Source organism: Physeter macrocephalus, chromosome 8, assembly GCF_002837175.3.
Source record: "Physeter macrocephalus isolate SW-GA chromosome 8, ASM283717v5, whole genome shotgun sequence".
Lineage (NCBI taxonomy): Eukaryota > Metazoa > Chordata > Mammalia > Artiodactyla > Physeteridae > Physeter > Physeter macrocephalus.
This window is the reverse complement of record NC_041221.1, coordinates 82,628,189-82,655,443: the sequence shown is the minus strand read 5'-3', so window position 1 is coordinate 82,655,443 and position 27,255 is coordinate 82,628,189. Positions and strand designations below refer to the sequence as shown.

Genomic DNA, 27,255 nt, shown 5'->3' with positions numbered 1-27,255 from the left:
GCCTCACTGTGCAGGGGGTAAGTGTGCAGGAAAAAGGTGGTAGGAGAGAGGAGACAGTCAAAGCAATAGCACTAGCCTATATAACAAATACTTAGAAAGAAGTAAGTCATTGTTTCTTTAAAAAGAAAAAAATCTATTAGTATTTTGAGTGTAGGGTGGAGACTTGACTAGTGATTGATTGACAAAGCTGTGTAAATTCCATAACCACCTCATTTGCATAGATATTGATTGCAGTGGGCTTCAAAAGACTGATTATGCTGCTTTTCAGATTTCAAATGAGTGTCTTGTACCTTAGCCCTACAGAAAAACCAAGATAGCAAATGTTAAAGAACTTAAATATGCACGTGTGAAAATGTATTTATGATTAATGATAATTTATTAAGTGCAATACTGTGCTAAATTACTACACGCAGAGTAAGACTGACTTGTGCTGATGGGATTATCTTGTTTATGATTACTATTATTGACTTTAAAAGAGCTATATCACAATTTTCTGAACAAGAGGCACAATCTAACAAATACAATGCATTTGGATATTTGACTACATTGTCCCTGCTAATTTGATGTAGACACTGTAATTTAACAATTCTCTATATCTATAAATGTCATTCCATTTATAAAAAAATTATACAGAAATAATATTTAAATATAAAAAGATAATCATACAAGTAAATTATAGTACTTTGTCAATTATTAATTATACCAATATCCCTTAACTAATTTATCTCTTAACTAAAATTATTCAATATATAAACAATTGTTGCTTTAAAATTAACTATTAAATATTTTTATTAATCAATGTACTTTTTAAATTCACTTAACTACCATGAAATAAAAGAACAAACTGCAACCATTCTTTTCTTTGGAGAGCTAAACTTTTTTTTTTCCCAATTAAATAATATATTTAGGTTTGGCTGACAAATATTTATATTTGTTCTAGTTTGGTTTTTCGTTTTTTTCCAATGAGTAATCTGAGAAAATATAAATCTAGGTGAAGGTGCAGTTTGATCACTCAGATAGCTTTTTCTTTTCCTTTTGGTAAAAGAAAGAAGATCTACAAATTAGTATGGTTTGTCTAGTTTTTTTGGTTCACGGTTCACACCAGTTCAAGTCCCTACTTAAATCTAAATTAAATTAAATTCAAGATGTAATGCTGTTTTATTGCTCTTATATGGTTCATTTTTCTATTTTACTTCAATGCTGTCAACAAGTCTATGGGTTGTGGGTAAGGTAGGCAAAGGTCCCTGTAATTTGGTCAGGCTGCCTTGTTGGGGACATATAAAGGAGAACTATACAGCACTTGCAAACTCACATTGTTCTTGCCGCGACTAGGACTGTTTCAATAAATCTTACTCAGTTCTAAGTGACCTGAAAATTTTTCACTGGTCCCATTAACTAAGAGCTTTGTCTTTAGATCAAATCAAGTATGGAAGTCAAGAAACAATGATCCCTTTATTTGCACAGTGTTTAGTTAGTTAAAACTAATATGAGCAAATAATTTAAAAGAAAAAGCTAAGCTCAATTTAAAAAATTAAGTTCACTATTATCATATATTCTATTTCTTTAGATACTAAAATACTAAACATAAGAAAAGACTTAAATTTCATTCTTTTGTCTCAAAACTGATTAATTAATCTAAATTAAAAGTATTCAACACCTTAGTATTCAAAAGCTTTAGCTTTTGACAGCTTGGGCTGAAAGATAACTTTCCTGACCATGCTGAATGAGACAATCAAGACTACAGAAAATCCAGACTAAATGTCACAGTGGGAAACAAGATTTCCTTAGAGCAATACTTCATCCTTTTCCATATGGCATCTTTATTGTTTTTTGTTGATACTATTAAACCAGTTTTAAGATGTCCATTCCCTTCCTTCTAGTTCGCCAGCTCCATATAACAATTCTCTCCCAGACCCACATCACTGTGAACACAGGGGTATGGTAAACAACACCTCAATTTTACAAGATTTCTTTGGTTTTGTGAGAGATATGAATAATAGTGAAAAAAAAATCTGCTACAGTAGAAATATGCCCATTATTTTGTACCCTATATGTTTGGCATCTTCAATTATTAAAATGAAGCTAATATAATGGGAAATTACTGGAAATTTCGTTTTAAATTAAATGAAGAAAATGATTCATGTTTCTAGTTTGACTTAGTGTTTAAACATGGCTATTTTGTTGCTCAGGTTGAAACTCTTGTGGCATGGATCTATTGTAAGCTCTCTTGAGACTTCTTTGGGCAAATATTATGCTGTAATTTAAGATGGTCCTAGACCTTTAGATAAACCTTTTCACATAATTTAAGCAACTGTGAAACAGACTTTCTAAACACTTTGATATTTTAGTACTGAAACATCATAGCTCTGTGACCTTTGATCTTTTATTCGGGAATGTTTGGGTTTGGCAAAAAGAAAGGTATTTTTAAATTTTAATGCTAATATTTATAGGGATAAAGGTCATTAGCGTCCATAATAACAATAATACTTTAGTATTTACATAGTATTCTTCCTCAAGAAAGAAAATTCCTTCCTTAACCAAAAAAATCAAGGTTGACTGAAAATTCTGTTTTACAAAACAAATAACAATTTAAGATATTTTAGATATAACTATAATTTTGCAGAGGATTTACTTTTGCTAAAGTTAAAAATAGATTATGTTATAGCTTCAAAAAGCATACACGACTACTAAGTAAATGCAGCTAAGTTACCTTAACCTTGAGGTAACTCAGAAGATATTTCTTTGTAGGTAATTCATAGGTATTTCTTTGTAATTATTTCTTTGTAGGTAGTTTAAGAAAAATATATATAATAATATGAACATGAAAGACAGGGACAGAAGGTATTATTTAATCAGATGATGTTATCAAGAAAATTGGGGCAGTGGGGTGTAGCAGAGCACAGTACAGAAAGTATATGAAGTTACTAATTAGTGATTTCTTTTGTTAAGTATGGGCATTAGTCTACATAATGTGTTCATAGAGACTTTTACTTTAGGATGAAATGCTAAGTTACCAGGCCTGTCCCCACGTCTCACTAGGATACTAACACCAGCAAACAAACATAATATTTTGGATAGATGGGCCCCATTATAAGCTCTCAAGACTTTAATAATAAAGCCGGCATAGTTAGCCCACAACCTATGGCGCCCTCCCCTTAACACCTCAGAGCCTGACACAGACACTCATCAAGGAAATACAATAATGGTGGGTGAAGCCAAAGGGCTAGAGGGCAGCAAAAGAAATTGCAAAGCAATGTTGATACCACGGACTAGAAAAGACTGCAAAATATTGAAACAGCAATATTCCAATAGGAGAAGGGTTCCATTTTGAGCTAACTTTGGATTTAAGTCACTCCATAGGAAACATATCTGAGAGATAAAATAGGTTACAGGTATAAGCTGTTCTAAAATAAATATGAAGTTAGACTTATAAGAGCTAACTTCTAAGCTGCTCTACTAACAGCAAAAATGACTGAAATTGACATCTGCAGAAATTTTAAACCCAAATCACCTGATAAAATAGACAAATCTTAGAAATAGGTGTGAGTGCACCTGCTCTTCTCACAGCAGTGCATAAAAATATTTCAAACCCAGAAAGACTGTAGAACTGAGGCTTTACGAGTCTTTATTTGACTATAAAACAACATCCATGTGATAACTGATGTGCCAGTGTTTTCATTTAAAAGATTAGTAATGTCTTTGGGAATAAACATTGATTCTTATTTCACAATATTAGTGGCAAGAAACTATATTTAAGTGAAAGGAAAGAAACTGATAGACTTCTTGCCTCTGTCAAGTCTCTAAAGCTGGGCTGTCATAAGGGTGCATAAGGGTAAAGAAATGTTTTTTATTTGAAGAGTTCAAGATCATTAATGTCTATTAATTTTCCTACTAAAGTAATACACCTCGTTTTAAGAAACACAAGGTTCCTCTTGTTCTTCAGAGCCAGCCTATCTCTGGGAGTGAAGGAGTGGTTAGAAGCAGAGAGAAGGCAGAGAGATCCCCAGGAGGAAGGGTACCGAGTCACTTGGCCCACTTCTTCAGCAGTAATATAAGTTTTTGCACCTCCTGCCTAAAGCCATCTCTCCCAAGCCAGAAGTAGGAGCCACAGTGGGCTGTGGCACACTGAGGAAAGATAGGACAAGAGGAACTACCAGCTGTAAGTACAGACACCACTCCTGGCTAAAATGAAATGAAACAAAATACTCTGTGATTCTCTTAATTGAAGATCGTATTTTAGACAAAAATTGAGCTTAATTGAAATTAAAGATAGCAGCTCTCATACAGAGATAATTAGTATTTGCTAATTGAAGCATGATAATAATAAACTCATCCCATCATCCGAATAGATTTTATGCCTGGTAAAAACTATTCTCATTCCCTTATTTTATATTTAAAAAATTTAATAAACTACTCTTTGCTGAGCACTTTTTATTACTTGTGACATAAATATAATAATTATATGATATATTACATTTGAAAATAAAGACTTTAAAAACTATTAGAGATGTTTAGTAATTTGCCCACAATCACCCCACCTATAAAGGAAAGAGCCAGGACTCAAACTTGGGTCCTGCTTTTTCTACTAACCAGAGCTACCAACTGACAAATCACAGGTGTCATTTCCATTTTACAACCTGGTTTCTTGGAACCTTCTAAGGCTTCTCTGTGAAGGTTTCCTTTCTGATATCTTCCTTTTTAAAATATAGAAAGAGCATTATTTTTCCTGAGTGTACAAGCTCATTATTTACATGCTATTATTTTGAAAAATTAAAATATATAAGAATGAGAAACTAAAAAATAAAAATTCCCTGTAATTCTACATTTCAAAGAAATATTATATGTGTATATACATGTGTGTTTGTATGTGTATATTTCCCAGATATCATCTATACGTACTAGTTCATAACCTGCCTTTTTCACTTAACATGTTGAAGACATCTTTTTGTGTTAATATACATATATTTACTTCATTGTTTACAATAAAAGAATAGTGATATCCTGAATGTATATACATACATATATTTAACCACTGAAGAAATAATTGCAAAAAATAGTAAAGATAATTATTGTAGAATTAAAAAATAAATAATTGCACATATAAAGATTAACTATTTGACTAATAATTGGCATTCAAGTTATTTTTAGTTTTTATCGGTGATTTTACAATAATTTTTTTTTACAAACTTGCAGGAATATTTGTTTAGGATAAGCATCTAGATTTGGAATCACTAAATCAAGTAACTATTTTAAATTTTCATACATATTATCAGACTGCATTCCAAGAAAATCGTGACAATTTACATTCTTACCTACGTGTATTAGTACCTGTTTTGCCATCCATGTGTATCACCATTTGTTTTCTTCCTTAAGAATATGACAGGTGAAAAATGGTATCTCTTGGTTATTTCAATTAGTATCTCTTTGATTAGCATTGTGACAGAAATTTTTTCATGTATTTATTGGTCATTTTCATTTCTTCTTTTATCAACTGCCCACTAACAAAAGTAAATAAACAAACAAAAATACCCTTTTCCATTTTCCTATTGGGAATGTTCATCTTTTTCTTATTGATTTATGAGACTTGCTTCTATATTGGAGCTCTCAATGCTTAGGAGGGCACAATAATTGCAAATACTTTTCCCAGTTTGTCACCTTGTCTTTCAACTTAGTTTACAGTGTCCTCTACAATATTGTTATTTGTTTTTAATATAGTAAAATACAAATGTCACTTGCCATCTGAAGTTACTAGGTTTCTGAAGACCATCTCAGCCAAGAGGAAGTAACAGGGAAGAGATTTATCTTGCCACCTGAAACAACTAAAAACTGGACAAAATATATGAAAGAATGATTTGTCAAGACATTGGACATCAGGCAACAAAAGACAGTGATCCCTGAAATATGGGAAACGAACAAAGTAAGCTCTAAGATTGCCCCAGCTTATTGCCAAGAGAGAGTTTTCGGGCCACAGGACAGAGCCATAACCCAGGCAGAGCCCACAACATTTCAAGTTAAGGAGATAGAACTGGGAATCCAGGAGGCCAAGCACATTAAATGTTTGCAGGGCAAAGAATCAGAGAGGAGAGAGTTACACAGAAAAAGAAGTCTCTCTCATCTTCAGCTAAGTACGGATTAGCTTATGTGTATGAGGAAACAACACAGGTCAAGAAAACAACCATCCAAAAGCAAAAGGATTGGTGGAAACAACAGCTGACATTTGCTTAGAGCTGGAAATAATTCAGATTCCTACTAGTCATAATTCTTGAGGCATTGGATAAATTCCTCAGAGAAGCTATGCCTCAGTGACAGGTAAAATTAGCCCTAGACAAAAGGCTGCTCTCGTCCCACTTAACAAACAAAGCTTAACAGTCAGACTTGAAAAGAATCAAACTGCCTTCAGAAAACCTAACTGTATCCCCAAACAAAGCTGAAGAATATTTATAGGAATACAAAAATATCCAGCACTCAACAATCCACCAATATCTGGCATCTAATCAAAATTACCAGGCATGCAAAGAAGCAGAAAAATACAAAACTGTAGTGAAAGGAAAGATCAATCAATTGAAACTGACTCAGAAATGACATCAGTGGTAGAATTAGTAGATAAACATAGTAAAACAGTGATTATAATGGTATCCCATATGTTCAGGAAGCACAGAGGTCAGCAATTTTTATTCTATAAAGGGCCTAATAGTAAGAAATGTAGACCTTGCAGGTTACACAGAATCTGTTAAAACTACTCAACTCAGCTATTGCAATGCAAAAAGAAGCCATAAACTATGGGTTAACAAATACGCATGGCTGTATTCCAATAAAACTTTATTTACAAAACAAATCTGCTAGGCCAGATTTGGCTCATGAGCTCTTATTTGTCATCCCCTGAGCTAGAAGACTGAACATGTTAAGTAGAAACACTGAAGATATAAAAAAAGATCCAAACCAAACTTCTACAGATGAAAACTACAATGTCTAAGAAAGAATTAAAGAAAGACTAGTCATTGCAGAAAAAACGACTGGCAAACTTGAAGACAGAGCAGTAAGTCTATCCAAAATGAAACAGAGGGAAGAAGATTAAATAAAAAAATAAACAGAGCATTGGTAAGCTGTGGGGAAACTTCAAGTAGACTAATACATATGTAATTGCAGTCCCTGAAGGAAAGGAATGGTGGAGGGGGTGGCATATAAATATTTATACAGGTATAAACCCACATATTCGAGCTCAATAAAACTGAAGCACAGGAAACATGAAGAAGACTATACCAAGGCACATCATAATCAAATTGCTTAAAGCCAGTGATAAAGCTATGACATTTCCAAGTTAGGATAGTGCATATATAGTTGGCAAGTCCAGAGAGCAAGGTCACCACAGTATCCAAATCTATTTAGATCTTAAGTTTCAGACAGCAAGTAGCTGAACAAGAGTAAGAGATTTATCCAAAACTTTATCCAGATCTACTTTGTTCCTGTTTTTAGGCAGAGTGTTTAGATAGCAAGAGATTTTGAGGGAGATAATTATAATAATGGTTCCCAATGAATTATGCTTCATTATGTCTGCATCTCTTTGCATTGTGATATTGCTGCTCAAGAGGCAGAGTCTATTTATTCACCCCCTTTTATCTGGCTGACCTTGCAATTTGTTTTGACCAAGAAAATGTGGCAGAAGTGAATATGAGTTCTAGAGTCTAGAACAAGCCTCATAGCTTCTGCCTTCACTTTCTCAAGACCCAGCCACCATGTAAAGAAGCTTGGGCTAGACAACTGAATAAGACACTACAGGGAGGGAGAGGTCACAGCCACCAGATAAAAGAAGCCTTATAAATGAGAGGTGAGACCCATGGAAGAATAACTTAACCAATCTACAGAATCTTGAGAAATAATAAATCATTGTTGGTTTAAGCTGTTAAGTTTGGGGATGGTTTATTGTAGAAAAATAGATATCAGAAACACACATTTTTTGGTTATTACTGTCATGTTTAGAAAGTCCTTGCCACTTCATATTATAAAAATATAAACCTATATTTTCCTCTAGGGCTTTAATACTTGAATTTGTACATTTAGCAGTTCAATTTGTTTTGACATATGATAGGAAGATGGTATCCAATCTTGTTTTTCCAAATAGGTATCTGGTTATCCTGACAACATTTAATAAATAACCATTTTCCTCCATTGATTTGAAAGCTACTTTTACTGTATATTAAATTTTAAGGACACCATAATGAGACAAATCCGAAAGAAAAATGTCAAACCCACCCTCAAATACAGAAGCTATTAAGCCAAATTGGTAGTGTTTCATAAATACAAAAATTTCATATTTCCATTTTAAATATGTATATGCATACTTTATTATAAATATTATTTTTCTACATTTCAAGAAGAAAATCAGAAACATATGTTTTCCAACATTTTGTCATGGAAATAGTCTTATTATTCAGAAAGCTTTTTAGATTATATTGACTGTAATATGATTTTGCTGGTACTAATTAACCCTGGTCTTGTAATGTGGTTTCTACAGCTCCCTGACTATGTATTAACCAAATGACCTTAAGTCAGCTCTAATCCAACAGAAAATGCTTCTTGAAAACACTTCACTGCAACCTACAAATATGGGATAAAATTCAAGTCAATTTTTTCCACGTTACAAAAATACGGCAAAAAACCCCAGATCTCGTTAAATTCCAGGTAGGACTTTGTCAACATGCAGGTCTCCTGCAAGTTTCATGAAAGCCACTGAATTGGAGGAAGGAAAAAAACTTAAAAAAGGTAGAAATAGCAAAGAAGCTGATTTCTAAATGGGGTCCCTAGAAAAGATAGCCTGCCTACACCTTACCTCCTTTCCAAAAAATGTCCCACATTGCTAGTATTGCTCCAATTGATTTGGTCCTGCTGCTTGAAATCACATCAATACCCCTCAGTCAATAAGTATCCTCTCTCCAAAATATAATAAAATCTCTAAGATGTTTAAGAGCTTATCACATTTTGTGTAATTTGTTCTTTCACTGGATTTTTCTAATAGATTATGGAAATCACCTGTATTGAAGAAGTAGGATTTTTCTAATTATATTAAAAAGTACCTTCATTCTCCCCGTTATTGGCTTTGAAATCTAAAATCATTTTTAATTAAACTTTTAATCTCAAGGTAATTATAAACACACATGTAAGATAAGCATGTATTGTAAGAAGTAATACAGATCCTTTACCCAATTTCCCCCAGTGGTTACATCTTGCAAAACTACTGTGCAAAATTAAAACAAGGATATTGACATTGATACAGTCAAGATACAGAGTATTTCCATCATAACAAAGATCCCTTGTGACACTCATCTCCCTTCTACCCCATCTTCTCCTTAACCCTGGCAATCAGTTTTTTGTTCTCCAATCTATAATTTTTATCACTTTAAGACTGTTATATAAAAGGAATCATATATTATGTAACCTTTGAAATTGGTTTTATTTATTCAGCGTAGTCCTCTGGTGATTTATCCAGGTTGCTGTGTGTATCAATACTTTGTTGATTTTTATTGCTGAGTAGTATTCCAGAGTATAGACGTACCACAGTTTGTTTAATCATTCACCCATTAAAGGACATCTGGGTTGTTTCAGGTTTTGGTTATTACAATTAAAACTATTACTAAGGGCTTCCCTGGTGGCGCAGTGGTTGCGCGTCCGCCTGTCGATGCAGGGGAACCGGGTTCGCGCCCCGGTCTGGGAGGATCCCACATGCCGCGGAGCGGCTGGGCCCGTGAGCCATGGCCGCTGAGCCTGCGCGTCCAGAGCCTGTGCTCCGCAACGGGAGAGGCCACAACAGAGGGAGGCCCGCATACCACAGAAAAAAAAAAACAAAAAAAAACTATTATTAAAAATTTGTGTATGATTCTGTATGAGCATAAATTTTCATTTCTCTGGGATATGCCTAGGAGTATAATTGTTGTGTCATACGGTAGTTGCATGTTTAATTTTTCTAAGAGACTGCCAAACTTTTTCCAGAGTGGTTATAGCATGTTACATTCCAACCAATGACATATGAGTGATTCTGTTTTCTCTGCATCCTTGCTAGCATTTGGTATTATAACCATTTTTTAAATTATTATTATTTTAGCCATTTTGATAGGTGTGTAATGCATTTCTCTAAAGGCTAATAATGTTAAGTATCTTTTTATGTGCTTGTCATTTGTATATCCTCTCTGGGGACTCTTCATGTCTTTTGCCTATTTTCTATTGGACTGTTTGTTAAGTTTTGAGAGTTCTTTATATATTCTCAATAGTAGTCCTTTGTTGGATATGTAGTTTATAAATATCTTCTCCCACTCTGTGACTTCTCTTTTCATCTTCTTAACTGGGTCTTTTGCAGAGCAAATGTTTTAAAGTTCAAGGAAGTCCAAGTTATCAATTTTTTTTTTATGCATTGTGCTTTTGGTCTCAAGTCGAATTCTTTGCCTAGTTCTAGATCCCAAAGATTCTCTTATTTTCTTCCTAAAAGCTTTGTATGTTTTATATTTTGTCTTTAAGTCCATGATCCATTTTGGGTTACTTTTGTATAAGATGTGAGACTTAGGTAAGGGTTCATTTTTTGCCTATGGACGTCCAAATTGCTCCAGCACCACTTATTTAAATGGCTATCTCTCCCCAGTTGAATTGTTTATGCTCTTTTGTCAAAAATGAGCTGGACATATTTATGTGCATCTATTTCTGGATTCTCTGCTCTATTCCATTGCTCTATGTGTCTGTCCCACAACAAATACCGCACAATCTGATTACTGTGTCGACATAAGAAGTCTTAAAATCAGGTAGACTGATTCCTCTCTCTTATTCTTCTTTTTAAAAGTGCTTCTAGCTATTCTAGTTCCGTTGTCTTTTCCTATAAATTTTAGGACAATATTTTCTATATCTCAATAAATCTTGCTGGAAATTTAAGAGGAACTATGTAAACATATATATATATAATAATAATACATTATAGTATATAACAATATATAATTTATATATATATATATATATTTAGGAAGAACTGATATCATTGCTATGTTGAATCTTCCAATCTGTGAACACAGTGTATCTTTCCATTTATTTAGATTTTCTTTGATTTCTTTCATCAGTGGTTTGTAGTTTTCAGTATACAAGGCCTATGAATGTCTTTTATAAAGGCTTCCTAAATAATTTCAGACCATGTTAATCTCTCCCTTCTGTGAAAATTTGTCAGTGCTTATGGAGTTCTATTTGACCCCTGATGGGTAAAACTTGTCTCAAAAACTAATGTTGCTTGAGTGCTGGGTCTTATAAAACAGGGTCTTATAATTCCCTGTATCTTTCCCCTAATGACTTGGGCAGTACCTTGTTATCCAGGACATACTCAACATAAACTGAAATGAAAGCATTAAGGGAATTATTTTTAAAAGATTTATTTTTCTCATTGCAACTAAATCTCTTACTAATCTTCAGGTAAAGTATATTTTGGCTATAAAATACTGTTATGTATAAAATTAATGTGAATTTTAATTTTGGAAGTATGTTGATACAAATTATTTCTAAAATATGGTGAAATGATTATTGTCCACTTATGAATGAATATTTCACATTGTGATAGCTAATCTCTAAAGATACCTCTCCTCCTTCCCCTCTCTCCTTCTCCCCCCACAATAAACCATGCCTTCTGAGTGTACACATGCCCTTATGTGGTTTTCTACCTTTGAATCTGAGCTTGCCCTGAGACCCACTTTTGCCCAAGAGAATGTGGAGGAAGTGATGCTGCATGCTTTCCAAGGCTAGGTTATAAGAAGTCCTTCAACTGCCCAGAGTCTCTTGGACTATGTTCTCTGGGAGAGGTCACCAGCTAAGAAATCCAACTACCCTGAAACAGCCATGCTAGAGGAAGCCCAAGACTGCCACATGGAGAGAACACATAGAAAGAAAGAGATGCTCTGCCAGCCTCAACTATTCCAGTCATCCCAATTGCACATGAGTGTGTGGCACCTCAAACCATCTTGGATATCCGGCTCAATTGAACCTTCAAGTGACTCTAGCCTCAGTTATTGCTTAAAGCCACTAAATTTTGCAGTGGTTTTTTAGGCAGCAATATATAACAGAACCAAAACACATACTTAAAACATAATCACTCAGGCACATGCAAAACAAAATTATAATATACATATGTTATTTCAGTCATATCTCTAAAGCTATTACTGTTTTGTCTATTGTTACTGTTTTTCATGGTTTTATTTTTGTTAATTCTATTGCCACGTTTAATTTTATTCCATTATTTCATATTATAAATTATAATTGGCATTAATAATAGTAATACAAGAGAAAACGTTTTCTTTGTAGAATCCACTTAGATTATTTATTAAAATGTGGCTTTTAAACATTTATTGAAAGTCAAGATAATGTCTTGATTATTTTTTTCTCTATACAAAATAGTACATAGTAGTTATTCAATAAAGATTGAAAATTGAATTGATGAGTGATGGGAAATGATAGTTTGGTGAAAGATACAATAAACATCATGCACTGAATCCACCATTGACCCAGTTAAAAACTGTTTGGCATCTACTGTCTTAAGCTTTTATTCCAACTCATAGTATCCATTTTAATCCATTATTACCCCAAAATACATATTGTGATTAACCAACAATCACTTCACAAATAAAAATAAAATAATTTAACATTTTAAATGTATTTGAGGGCCTAATAGAAAATAATTAGAAATAAATACAATAGTCCTTTAATATAGCTTTTGAACAAACTAGAAAAACCTTTTTTTTTTTTTTTTTTTGTGGTACACGGGCCTCTCACTGTGTGGCCTCTCCCGTTGCGGAGCACAGGCTCCAGACGCACAGGCTCAGCAGCCATGGTTCACAGGCCCAGCCGCTCCGCGGCATGCGGGATCTTCCTGGACCGGGGCACGAACCCGTGTCCCCTGCATCGGCAGGCGGACTCTCAACCACTGCACCACCAGGGAAGCCCGAAAAATCTTTATTTAAAAAAAAATATTTTATTTATTTTATTTTTATTTTGGCTGCATCGGGTCTTCGTTGCAGCACACAGGATCTTTGTTGCAGCATGTGGGATCTTTCATTGCAACCCGCGGGTTTCTCTCTAGTTGTGGTGTGGGTTTTTTTTCTCTTCTCTAGTTGTGGCACAGGCTCCAGAGGGCGTGGGCTCTGTAGTTTGTGGCACGCAGGCTCTCTAGTTGAGGCACACAAGCTCAGTAGTTGTGGCGCGCAAGCTCCGTAGTTGTGGCGCGTGGGCTTAGTTGCCCCGCGGTATGTGGGATCTTAGTTCTCCGACCAGGGATCAAACCCGCATCTCCTGCATTGGAAGGCGGATTCTCTACCACTGGACCACCAGGGAAGTCCCAGAGAAACCTTTTTTAAAAACCTTATTCAGGGGCTTCCCTGGTGGCGCAGTGGTTGAGAGTCCGCCTGCCGATGCAGGAGATACGGGTTCGTGCCCCGGTCCGGGAAGATCCCACATGTCGTGGAGCGGCTGGGCCCGTGAGCCATGGCCGCTGAGCCTGTGCGTCCGGAGCCTGTGCCCCGCAAAGGGAGAGGCCACAACAGTGAGAGGCCCGCGTATCGCAAAAAATAAATAAATAAATAAATAAAAATTAAAAAAACCTTATTCAAACTTCTTACCGAGTTTTTGCAACTATCCATTTTTTTTTGCTAGCTTAATGGAATTAACAATTTCTTAAACCTTTATTGAGTATTTATTGCAATTCTACATTCTATATGTATCATTAATAATTTTAAATTTTCTACCCTAATTTTCATATACCTAGTTTACAAAATTGGTTTCTAAAAAAACCTTGCTTGTGACTATCTGTAAAAATTATGAATAGATCTCTACTTAGTAAAACCTTAGTCTTCCATAACTTTTTTTAATTGAAATATAGTTGATGATGGATACATGTCATTATACATTTGTTCTAACCCACAGAATGTACAGCACCAAGAATGAACTGTAATGTAAACTACGGACTTTGAGTGATCACGATGTGTCAATGTAGGTTCATCAACTGTAACAAATGTACCACTCTGCTGGGGGATGTTGATAATGGGCCATAACTTGTGCAGGGGCAGGGGCTATATGGGAAATCTCTGTACCTTCCATTCAATTTTGTGGTGAACTTAAAACTGCTCTAAAAAATGTCTATTAAAATACTATAGAGGGGAAAAAAAGTATAATTGATTTACAATGTTGTGTTAATTTCTGCTGTATAGCAAAGTGATTCAGTTATACATATATATACATTCATTTTTTTAATATTCTTTTCCATGATGGTTTATCTTAGGATATTGAATATAGTTCTCTGTGCTGTATAGTAGGAGCTTGTTGTTTATCCATTCCATATATAATAGCTTACATATGCTAACCCCAACCTCCCACCCCAGCCCTCCCTCAACCTCCTCTCCTTTGGCAACCACAAGTTTGTTCTCTACGTCTGTGAGTCTGTTTCTGTTTTGTAAATGGATTCATTTGTGTCATATTTTAGATTCCACATATAAGTGATATCACATGGTATTTGTCTTTCTCTTTCTGACTTACTTCACTTAGTATGATAATCTCTAGTTGCATCTTAGATTCCACATATAAGTGATATCACATGGTATTTGTCTTTCTCTTTCTCACTTACTTCACTTAGTATGATAATCTCTAGTTGCATCTATGTTGCTACAAATGGCATTACTTGGTTCTTTTTATGGCTGAGCAGTATTCCATTATATATATGTACCACATCTCCTTTATCCATTCATCTTTCGATGAACACTCAGGTTCTTTCCATGTCTTAGCTATTGTGAATATTGTGCTATGAACACAGGGGTGCATATATCTTTTCAAATTAGAGTTTCGTCTGGATATGCCCAGGAGTGGGATTGCCGGATCATATGGTAATTCTATTTTTAGTTTTCTGAGGAGCCTATCAATACATACAGTTTTCCATAGTGGCCGTACCAACTTACATTCCCTCCAACAGTGCAGGAGGGTTCCCTTTTTTCCACATCCTCTCCAGCATTTATTTGTAGAGTTTTTAATGATGGCCATTCTGACTGGTGTGAGGTGCTACCTCATAGGATAGTTTTGATTTGCATTTCTCTAATAATTAGAGCTGCTGAGCATCATTTCATGTGCCTATTGGCTATTCGTATTTCTTCTTTGGAGAAATGTCTATTTAGGTCTTCTACCCATTTTTTGATTGGGTTGTTTGCTTTTTTGTTGTTGAGTTGTATGTGCTGTTTGTATATTTTGGAAATTAAGCCCTTGTCAGTTGCATTGTTTACAAATACTTTCTTCCATTCTGTAGGTTGTCTTTTCGTTTTGTTTATGGTTTCCTTTGCTGTGCAAAAGCCTGTGAGTTTGATTAGGTCCCATTTGTTTATTTTTGTTTTTATTTCCATTGCCTTGGGAGACTGACCTAAGAAAACGCTGGCACGATTTATGTCTGAGAATGTTTTGTCTATGATCTCTTCTAGGACTTTTATGGTGTCACAGTCTCTTCAGCAAGTGGTGTTGGGAAAGTTGGACAGTGCATGTAAATCAATGAAGTTAGAATACATACACTCACCATACACAAAAATAAACTCAAAATGACTTAAAGACTTCCATAACTTCTTAATTTGCTTTCTATTTCATGTAAGTGAATGAGTTTCTAACCATTTTAGTAACTTGGTTAAAAAAAAAGAAGGAAAGAAAGAAAAAGTACTAACAGTTGGATAAAAGGCTGAGAATTTATTTTAGTCCCAATGCACTCATATGCACTTTTAAAAGAAAACCTAGAAGTTCATCAGTCAGAAAATGTTATAAAAGGAATTTAGAATAAATTAAGCGTGTTCAAAGACTCTCAAGAGGGTCTTCAGAATGAAGCTGCCCTTGAGACATGATGTTAATCAAGTAATTGAAGAAAAAAAAAAACTCAGCACGACTAAGTTCCTATTTACTGAGATATTTCTGGGTTCAACAAATGAGAAGATATAAAAGAATAGGTGTTTAGGTATTCCTAAATTATATTTCTTATATTTTTACTACCTTCTTCAAAAACTCTCACACAGTCACTTCACTGAATTCCAGGATGTATAGATTGTTATAAATCATTGTGGCCAAGAGGATTAGAAAAAAAGCCAGTCTCATTGTACTCCTTTATCTTCGTAAAACAGAAGTTTAGGGGTCAGGACTTGAAGTTTATCAAGAAAAGTGAATGACTGGCTTAGTCCAGACAGAACCATGGAGCATCAAAGCAAACTGTGAAACAAAGGAGGAGACCAGGAATGTGAATCAAATTACAAGGTTGAGTTCAGAAATAAATGGAGATTCACACAGGACCAAGTACAAAGAAAAGCAGAAAGATGAGCAAAGCAAAGTGCAAAATTCAGTCAGGTTAGCAGAGGTAGGTCAGGAGTACCAGTTTCAGATCTCAGAGAGGGAAAGTGAGGCACTGCGGTTTGGAGTCACTGGCTGACCAGGCTCCCTGCTAGAAAGGAAAAGGCTCTAAATGGTCTCTGCAATACACCAGGTTGAAGCTGGTATTAGCTTCACCCCCACCCAATGTAATGCATGTGTTAATCCCTAAATACATAGCTTCAAGGATCCTAAGGTAGCTTTTACACACTTTTCAGAGCCAAAATATTGAAAAGTTTCCTCCTGGTGTTCCTACAGCAAGGTGAGAGCAGACAAATAAATGACTGCACTTTTGTATGATCCTTATTTATAATTTCTTATGTAGTAAATGACCAAGGAACTCCAAAGAGACAAAATAATCACTTTATCTTCTAAGATTTCTGGTGCCTTCTTCTTTGAGTATAAAAATGTATACTAAAACTTTCATTGCACATTAAAGTAAAAAACTAAAAGGAAGGGGAACTATCAATCTAAGAAAGCACAGTGAATAGTGGCTAGACAGGAATCTATATCCTTTGAATAATATAAATCATAAAACCTCAGTATTAAAATCCTTCGACCTACTGAGATGTTTGGAAAGATTATGATGGAAGAAAAATGACTGTATTACACTCAAGTTAGAAAGTCAGTATATTTCCATTCTTAAAAACCATGATCCCAATGCACCAAGACCTTACTCCCCAGTAATAATTGATCAAAGGAGAGAGATTTCACTGCTTACTTGTACTGCAGTCAGTGAAAGATCAGAACCTATAAGAACCTGCCAACAAAATACTCCAGACAAGTGCAATATCTATGAAGTATAAGGAGTATATGCCCCACACTATAAAGGAAAGGAAATCTTGAAGCTTTTTCTAAGGCATCAATCAAATCAGAATGAAGTGGCACAGAGAGGATTTTGCTTTATGAAGTGCTGGCTTCCTTCAAGGTCATTCATGGCGATAATGCAAAGATATCTGCAGTACTGTGCTTTCAGTCTCAGCTAGAGAACTGCCTAGGGTCCTTACTTAATGAGTTTACTAGCTGAGCTTCATCTTAATAGAAGCAGTTGAGTTCTTAAAAAAATACAATTGTTTTAAATCTCAGCTCAGTGCAGTCTCTTTCACAACTATAAAAAAATAAACAATACTCCTATTATAAAGTAATGAATACTAAGTTAAAATAAATGTGATATCCAAAGAGTCACTAAGTATTATTATTATTACAAACACGAGTTTTTCTCATTTATTCATCATTCTGCTCAAAAATCTATAAAACATTTACCTTTTAACATTGAATCTCATATTTGTTGCTCTCCTTTATCCCTAATGACACCTTTCATTTACTAAACCTCAAATCTTTGAAAGACAATCCAACTTACAAAGGTTATAAAAAGCCTAAACCAATGAATTGTGAAGCAAGATTAAAATTAGGTAGCAGATAAATCTGAAAATGTAGACTTAGCATATAATTTTTTTCAACTATCAGAATGTACCTATACATCCAAATTAAAAAGGAAAGAGGACCATTGAGTACTCTTCATATTATTCTAATACTATACTTCTGAAGGAGTCCAATTTGGTCTGTTAGTTGGTCATCTTGTCTGACCTTTCAGTGTAAAATTCATCACTGATGACCACCCATATATTTAGCCCTCTGGTTATATTTAAGTAATCCATGTTAAACTAGTTTCTCTGAGAATATTACTATAATCAGAGGCCCTCAAAAGGAGCGTCACATTTTGCTTTTTCTCTAAGATCTTCCAGTCACACTCACAGGACAAGAACTACACGGCCACAAAAACTAAAGATAAATTCCAGAGAGGTTCCCAAGGAGGACTTATGTATCCTCTTACAGCACTTCAGGGTTATAGGAGAACCCAAGAAATTCTGGTTGTCTCTTTAAGTATGTCCATAAAAATGATCCAAATAATACTATTTAAAAGAATTTTACAATTTAAAAGTATCATAAAAAACTAAATAATAATGTTCAGTACAAATAATAATATTCAATACTAGTTATGGAGAAAACCTGAAAAACCTAACACAAACCATAAAATGCCAGAAAAAATATTCTTTTCTAAACTCTCCTGAGACGTATGTCACTGCTTCCGAGGAGTGTTTTATTCCTTTTGGTATCCTTTAACATAGTGCCTAACACTCAGTAGATACTAAAAAATATTTGTTGAATGAAGTGGTGAGTTAAAAAACTGAAATTAAAAAAAATATAGGCACTAACTTACTGAGGTTAATGGAGCATAATTTAGTATGCAGAACTAATACTTCACAAATTACTTAAAGTATTACCTAAAGCTTAGCATATATGGATAACCAATATTCAAAGGCATTTTTGTTTTGAAAAAAATATTTCAATGAAAAATGTGTAATTTGTATATTCCAGTTACTTTTAGTACTACTATGCAATAAACTACACAATGACAGAGATGTTTGTAATTAAACATTCTTTATTAAAATAATTACAGATTAACTAAATTTAATATACAATATAGTACAAAACCTTCAAAATGCAAATAACTAAATACAAACTAAATAACTCCTCTTAATAAACTCAGCCATACAGAAAACATTTAATCCTGCTATTTAACATGGATGTTGGATGTCCATTAAAAATATCTTTTAATTTCTCTCACCTACATGTTTCCAGGCACTGAAAAAACCCTAGTCTTAACCTCTCTATGTCCTCCTATGCAAGCTCTTTATATCTTGCCTTCATAGTATTTTCCAACTGTCTGCCTTACACAAAGAGTCCTTGCTGGCATTGGCTTGTTGCTAGTCAGTATTTAGCTCTCTCTTTCTGTAGCGAAGAGAGAGCAACCATCTGCTTCCCACAGCTTTTCATTCCTATGATAGCTTTCTGCTCTTTCCTCTTCCAACTCAGAAACAGAAAGTAAGATAAAACAAAGCATCTTAGGTCCACAAGAAGCTGCAGAATACCCAGGAGAGTTTCCTCCCAATCAGGAAAATGCTTCCTTAGCAACCAAGTTACTAAGGCCAATTAACCTCCCTTCTCTATCAATATTCAATTTACATTGAAACCCTTTTTGGTTAAGCCCAAATGAGCTTTCTGGCAGAGAAAAAGGTACTTCTGTCTTAAAGGAGCCACGCCTCTTCTGAATATAAGTGTGATTTGAACTTAACATAAAGTGTTAGGTGATTTCCTAACACAGTGTAAGGTACTGGAAACATAGAAATGAAACAGAAATTAAGTGCAATCAACCAGCACAGGCCTAAAATGAAAGTGAAATATTTCAGAACAACCAGAGACTGGACACCATGGAGAATAAGAGATATAGAAAAGATGCTTTGTATCTGTCATGGCCTTATACTTGCCTTGTCTGATTTACGTCCCTTCCCCACAACCAACAAAGCCCAGGTTACCACTAAATAATCACAACATCAGTAAAATTCTAGAGAAAAGATGAATGGAAGAGAGAAGCACAGACAGTATCAAAACCAAGGAGTTTTCTTTCAGGCAAGGAAATAAAAAATTAAAACTAGTGAGGAAACAGCATTTCAAAGTTATGAGCTAACACAGAAGTAGTAAAAACTATAACACCTTTAAAGTAAAGAAGGTGCTTTTATAAAAACATACAAATATACAATGAAAATTCTCCTTCCTCCCAAGATTTCAAGCTGTGAGATGGAGGCTACATTCTTCTACGTCTCACAATTAAATTATTATACTGCATTCCAGTTAAGGTAAAGAAAATGACAGAAATATTATACAATAGGTAATTAGTTGTCTTCTGATGTTCATTTTCCAGGTCTTGATGAAGCAAAATCCTCTGTTGAATAATTTTTAAGTTTCTTTAATTTCTATATATAATGCAAAATGGAACAACTTGTATATAGTAATTTATAATAGGCACTATAAATCATCCTTTGGCAGTTTTGGTAGCAGTTCTCCAATATCCACATGCAATACCACTACATCTCAAAACAATCCTTGCTACTAAGTCGTCGTACAGAATTTCAGAACCAGTTTTGTTTTCTAGTGTTGTCACTTAACCTTTGCAGGACTCTCTATCCCACTTGCACAAAGATTTATTCTGAAACAGTGATGCTGCCTTAAGGATGCTCTGATAAAAATTAACATTAGTTAATCCTTGGCTCCCATTATCCTATGTGATCCTCACAACCACCCTGTGAGGCAGGGGTTATTACCACACCCTTCCCCAGGTGAGGTGTTTGAAGCTGAAAAAGAGTGGGGAAAGGAACATAAACTTTATGAAGCACCTACCACTTTTTCAGCAATGGTCAGGTGCTTTCTTCCATGACATCATTTAATATAGAGCCCCCAATTCCCCACTTCCTGACTCCCTCAAATATTTGGAATCTGTGTTTACAGATGAGGGATTTGAGGCTCAAAGAGGTTCAGTAACATGTTCAAAGTACACAGTTAAAGTGAGGAAAAGTAGGGATTTAAAACCAAATTTGCCCAACTCCAAAGCCCTTGCTCTTTCAACCATGCCACACCACCTGCTACCTAAAGCCCACGGCAGCCCCATTATGCTACTCTCTGAATCCCTTCCACTGACATTAGCAATCATCAAAGATCTAAGTAACATTTTCTAAATGTGAGTCATGAGCTGTTAGAAGGTTCTGAAATCAACTGGTGGACTTCAGCATTTTTAAAATAACAAAATAGAGCAGAATAGATTAATAGAGTAGGTAGATCAAAAAGAGTAAGAATTGTTTCTCATGAACCTTGGTTTCAGGTATGTGTGTATGGAGTGTACTGGGTCCTGATGTAAAATGTATTTCTTAGTGTAGGTATATATCAAAAAAGTCTGAAAGCCACTGGTCTCAGAGGATGCTCTCACTCAGACCTGGATCATGGAAAGACTTATCAAGGGACTGGAAACTACTCAACACTCAGCTCTGTTCATTTAAAATTAACATCAAGGAACACAAGACAGGAAGCCCCTTCTCAGACAAGGAAGAAAAAGGATTACCTAGAATCAGCATAGGAGGAGGATGCTGATTGTATAATTACATACCTCCTTCACAGCAGCTCCAGTCCATCAAGTAGACGGTATGGTTTATTTTTTACAGCACTAATTATGTAATTATCCATAACATTAAATCAGTTCCACCTGATTCAGTCTAGCAGAGGTTTCCTGAAATATTCATTTGTTTATTATTTTTTAAAAAGAACGCTAAACTACGAATCATCTTATATGTAAAAGCTCCAGTGTGGAAGCTGGCAAACTTTTCTTGAAAAAGATCTTCTGTCAAATACACCACTTTCGGTCCTTTGGGATAACTGGCAATTGAAATTTCATCTTAATATACCTTGGCGCTTCTACAAGCAACAGATTTCAGACAATACTAGTTATTTCCATTTATTTTATGTGAAGTTATTTTTCACCCTTAGGCACGTAAATACAGAAATAAACTTTAACAAATATTACTGGCCACTTCATTTAATAAGTACCATTTAATAAACAGACAAAAAAATTGATAATGACAAAATATTTATTCTAACATTGCTGACTTTTAGTAAGTTACCAGTATTTCAGAGAGAGGCGAATTTTAGACAGTTCCAATCCAGAAAAATCAAGATACAGGCTACATTAGTTTCTGGCATTAATATGCCAGGCACTGGGCTAGATGCTAAGGACACAGCGGGGATCGAAGTGATCTAACCAGGTCAGTGCTTAGAGTCTAGGAGCAAGGTTGAGAACCACTATTCCAATCTGAAAATGTTTTGTTCTCTCCCTGTAAAAATAGTCCATCCACATTTTTAATAAAGCCTCTTTAATAGGAGCATTTCAGGTACTAGTGGAAGAAATATTGGGAGCTATATTGGTCCAATTATATAAGTAGCAATCTACGTGTATGACTGTCTTTAGTTCTAGGCAATAATTTTGTAGTAAAACAATATTCTATATAATAGTCTTTATCTGACACTTAAAAAAATCCTGCCAAGTAGCTAATTTCATTCAAGCTAAAGAACAAAAAAAACCAATCTTTTAAACATCCAAAGATTGCAGTTTTCCATGGTATTTCACATTTCCATTTCAACATTCAATTTCTTTAGACTTTTTGAGCCCTGCATAGTATATTTGCTGATGGGCATTTCTTTCACTCCAGAAGATATTTTTAAATTAACCTTTTCAACTTAACTAAGGAGGACTTCCCTGGCAGTCCAGTGGTTAAGATTCCATGCTTCCAGGACTTCCCTGGTGGTCCAAGTGGTTGAGAATCTGTCTTGCAATGCAGGGGACCCCAGATCAGGGAACTAAGATCCTACATGCTGTGGAACAACTAAGCCTGCATGCCACAACTAGAGACCCCACGTGCCACAACTAGGGAGCTGGCAGGCCACACCTACAGAGCCCACATGCTTTGGAGCCCACATGCCACAACAGAGAAGCCCGCACACCACAATAAGGATCCTGCAAGCTGCAATGAAAGATCCCATGTGCCGCAACTAAGACCCGACACAGCCAAAAATAATAATAATAATAAATAAATGAATAAATATTTTTTTTAAAAAATATTCTGTGCTTCCACTGCAGGGGGCACGGGTTCAATCCCTGGTCAGGGAACCAAGATCCTAAATGCTGCAAGGCACCAAAAGAAATAAAACAAAAACAAACAAACAAAATTAACTAAGGAAGAAAAAGAATTTTAAATATAATTGATAAAATACTCTTGAAGACTCAAATATTTTAGATCCTATTTAATCTTTTGTGAGAGCAAATCTCATTGGAATATATTCCAACCAATGTATCCCTCTACACACATGGAGTTTCTACTGACTTCAAACAAAATAAAGGGAGAGGAAGAAGTACTAAATAGTGGGTTCACTTTCATTTATTTTAGATTTGATTATAAAATCAAGATATCCTGCTCAGAAATTTTCCATTTAAAAAGATCCACATAAAGATTGAAAGCTCCAATCAATCCATTCTTTCTTTTTTAAAGCTATATCATGGAAAACATCTTACACTCATTGTTTTTTGTAAATGGGAGAAATAATTAGAGCAATTAAAATAATACACTAAGTGTTCTTCCTCAGAAACAACTGGTTCCTGTTAGACCTTTACAACTGGACAAAAGCATTCCACATTGAAAGTCAGATTTTCATACAGAAAATATCAGCTCAATATTCTCTCAAGTACATATCTGCTGCTAGAAATGATCATACTTTTGATTTTTAGAAAACCACCCCAATATTAGGACTATACATAAAGAAAGCTTTGTGATGTAACTCACTGCTGAGTTAAAATACAATGGCTTTGTCAGGTGCCTTTACAAAGGCTTTTCTACTGGCTTGAAAAATAAAAAGAGAATTAGTTACCTATCTGGATTGATTCAACTTGATTTCTCTCAAAAAATAGATTCTCTCTTTGCTCTGCTAAGGAAAACAGAGCACAGAGAATTTCAAAGGTAGGAGTAAACTTAAGAAGCCATTTGGACTCCCTCTTGCGAGAGCACCGGAATCACAACTAACTGCTGAACAATCATCGATAGGAAGACACTGGAACTTACCAAAAAAGATACCCCACATTCAAAGACAAAGGAGTAGTTGCAATGAGATGGCAGGAGGGAGTACCGGAATCACAACTAACTGCTGAACAATCATCGATAGGAAGACACTGGAACTTACCAAAAAAGATACCCCACATTCAAAGACAAAGGAGTAGTTGCAATGAGATGGCAGGAGGGGTGCAGTCACAATAAAATCAAATCACGTAACAGCTGTGTGGGTGACTGACAAACTGGAGAACACTTATACCACAGAAGTCCACCCACAAGAGTGAAGGTTCTGAACCCAGGTCAGGCTTCCAAACCTGGGGGTCTGGCAACGGGAGGAGGAATTCCTAGAGAATCAGACTTTGAAGCCTAGCAGGATTTGATTGCAAGACTTCGACAGGACAGGGGACAACAGAGACTCCACTCTTGGAAGACACACACAAAGTAGTGTGCACATGGGGACCCAGGGGAAGGAGCAGTGACCCCATAGGAGACTGAATCAGACCTACCTGCTAGTGTTGGTGGGTCTCCTGCAGAGGCGGGGGGGTGGCCGTGGCTCACTGTGGGGACAAGGACACTGGCAACAGTAGTTCTGGGAAGTACTCCTTGGCGTGAGCCCTCCCAGAGGCTGCCATTAGCCCCAGAAAAGAGCCGGATAGGCTCCAGTGCTGGGCCGCCTCAGGCCAAACAACCAACAGGGAGGGAACCCAGCCCCACCATCAGCAGACAAGCAGATTAAAGTTTTACTGAGTTCTGCCCAACAGAGCAACACCCAGCTCTACCCACCACCACTCCCACCCATCAGGAAGCTTGCACAATCCTCTTAGATAGCCTCATCCACCAGAGGGCAGACAGCAGAAGCAAGAAGAACTACAATTCTGCAGCCTGTGGAAGGAAAACCACATCCACAGAAAGACAGACAAAATGAAAAGGCAGAGGACTTTGTACCAGATGAAGGAACAAGATAAAACCCCAGAAAAACAACTAAATGAAGTGGAAATAGGCAACCTTCCAGAAAAAGAATTCAGAATAATGATAGTGAAGATGATCCAGGACCTCAGAAAACAATGGAGGCAAAGATCGAAAAGATGCAAGAAATGTTTAACAAAGACCTAGAAGAATTAAAGAACACCTAGAAGAAAAAACAAACAAAAGAACAAACAAACAAAGACGAACAATACAATAACTGAAATGAAAAATACACTAGAAGGAATCAGTAGCAGAATAACTGAGGCAGAAGAACAGATAAGTGACCTGGCAGACAGAATGGTGGAATTCAGTGTTGAGGAAAAGAATAAAGAAAAAAGAAATGAAGACAGCCTAAGAAACCTCTGGGACAACATTAAATGCAACAACATTCGCATTATAGGGGTCCCAGAAGGAGAAGAGAGAGAGAAAGGACCCGAGAAAATATTTCAACAAATTAGAGTCAAGAACTTCCCTAACATGGGAGAGGAAAGAGCCACCCAAGTCCACGAAGCGCAGAGAGTCCTGTACAGGATCAACCCAAGGAGAAACAAGCCAAGACACATAGTAATCAAATATTAAAGACAAAGAAAAATTATTGAAAGCAACAAGGGAAAAATAACAAATAACATACAAGGGAACACACATAAGGTTAAAAGCTGATTTCTCAGCAGAAACTCTACAGGCCAGAAGGGAGTGGCACGATATACTTAAAGTGATGAAAGGGAAGAACCTACAACCAAGATTACTCTACCCAGCAAGGATCTCTTTCAGATTTGACGGAGAAATCAAAAGCTTTACATACAAGCAAAAGCTAAGAGAATTCAGCACCACCAAACCAGCTCTACAACAAGTGCTAAAGGAACTTCTCTGAGTGGGAAACATAAGAGAAGAAAAGGACCTACAAAAACAAACCCAAAACAATTAAGAAAATGGTCATAGGAACATACATATCGATAATTACCTTAAATGTGAATGGATTAAATGCTCCAACCAAAAGACAGATGCTTGCTGAATGGATACAAAAACAAGACCCATGTATATGCTGTCTACAAGAGACCCACTTCAGATCTAGGGACACATACAGACTGCAAGTGAGCAGATGGAAAAAGATATTCCATGAAAATGGGAATCAAACAAAAGCTGGAGTACTAATACTCATATCAGATAAAACAGACTTTAAAATAAAGAATGTTACAAGAGACAAGAAAAGACACTACATAATGATCAAGGGATCAATCCAAGAAGAAGATCTAACAATTATAAATATATCTGCACCCAACATAGGAGCACCTCAATACATAAGGCAACTGCTAACAGCTATAAAAGAGGAAATTGACAGTGACACAATAACAGTGGGGGATTTTTTTTTTAACACCTCACTTACACCAATGGACAGATCATCCAGACAGAAAATTAATAAGGAAACAACCTTTAAATGACACAATAGACCAGATAGATTTAATTTATATTTATACAACATTCCATCCAAAAACAGCAGATTACACCTTCTTCAAGGGCAGACGGAACATTCTGCAGGATAAATCACATCTTGGGTCACAAATCAAGCTTTGATAAATTTAAGAAAATTGAAATCATATCAAGTATCTTTTCTGACCACAAAGTTATGGGATTAGAAATAAATTACAGGGAAAAAAAACATAAAAAACACAAACACATGGAGGCTAAACAATATGCTACTAAATAACCAAGAGATGACCCAAAACCTATGGGATGCAGCAAAAGCAATTCTAAGAGTGAAGTTTATAGGAATACAACCTTACCTCAAGAAACAAGAAACACCTCAAATAAACAACGTAACCTTACAGCTAAAGCAACTAGAGAAAGAAGAACAAATAAAACCCAAAGTTAGTAAAAGGAAAGAAATCATAAAAATCAGAGCAGAAATAAATGAAATAGAAACAAAGAAAACAATAGCAAAGATCAATAAAACTAAAAGCCGGTTCTTTGAGAAGATAAACAAAATTGATAAACCTTTAGCCAGACTCATCAAGAAAAAGAGGAAGAGGACTAAATCAATAAAATTAGAAATGAAAAAGGAGAAGTTAACAATGGACACCGAAGAAATAAAAAGCATCCTAGGAGACTCCTACAAGCAACTCAATGCAATAAAATGGACAACCTGGAAGAAATGGACAAATTGTTAGAAAGGTATGATCTTCCAAGACTGAACCAGGAAGAAATAGAATATATGAACAGACCAATCACAAGTAATGAAATTGAAACTGTGATTAAAAATCTTCCAACAAACCAAAGTCCAGGATCAGATGGCTTCACAGGTGAATTCTATCAAACATTTACAGAAGAGCTAACACCCATCCTTCTCAAACTCTTCCAAAAAATTGCAGAGGAAGGAACAATCCCAAACTCATTCTATGAGGCCACCATCACCCTG

The 27,255-nt window shown here is 35.5% G+C and overlaps 1 protein-coding gene across 3 annotated transcripts in view; it reads right to left on the bottom strand.

Moving 5' to 3' along the window:
- The window catches only part of ATG10 (autophagy related 10), a 244,731-nt gene that overhangs the window by 140,482 nt on the left and 76,994 nt on the right, over positions 1-27,255 (bottom strand). The window lies entirely within an intron of this gene.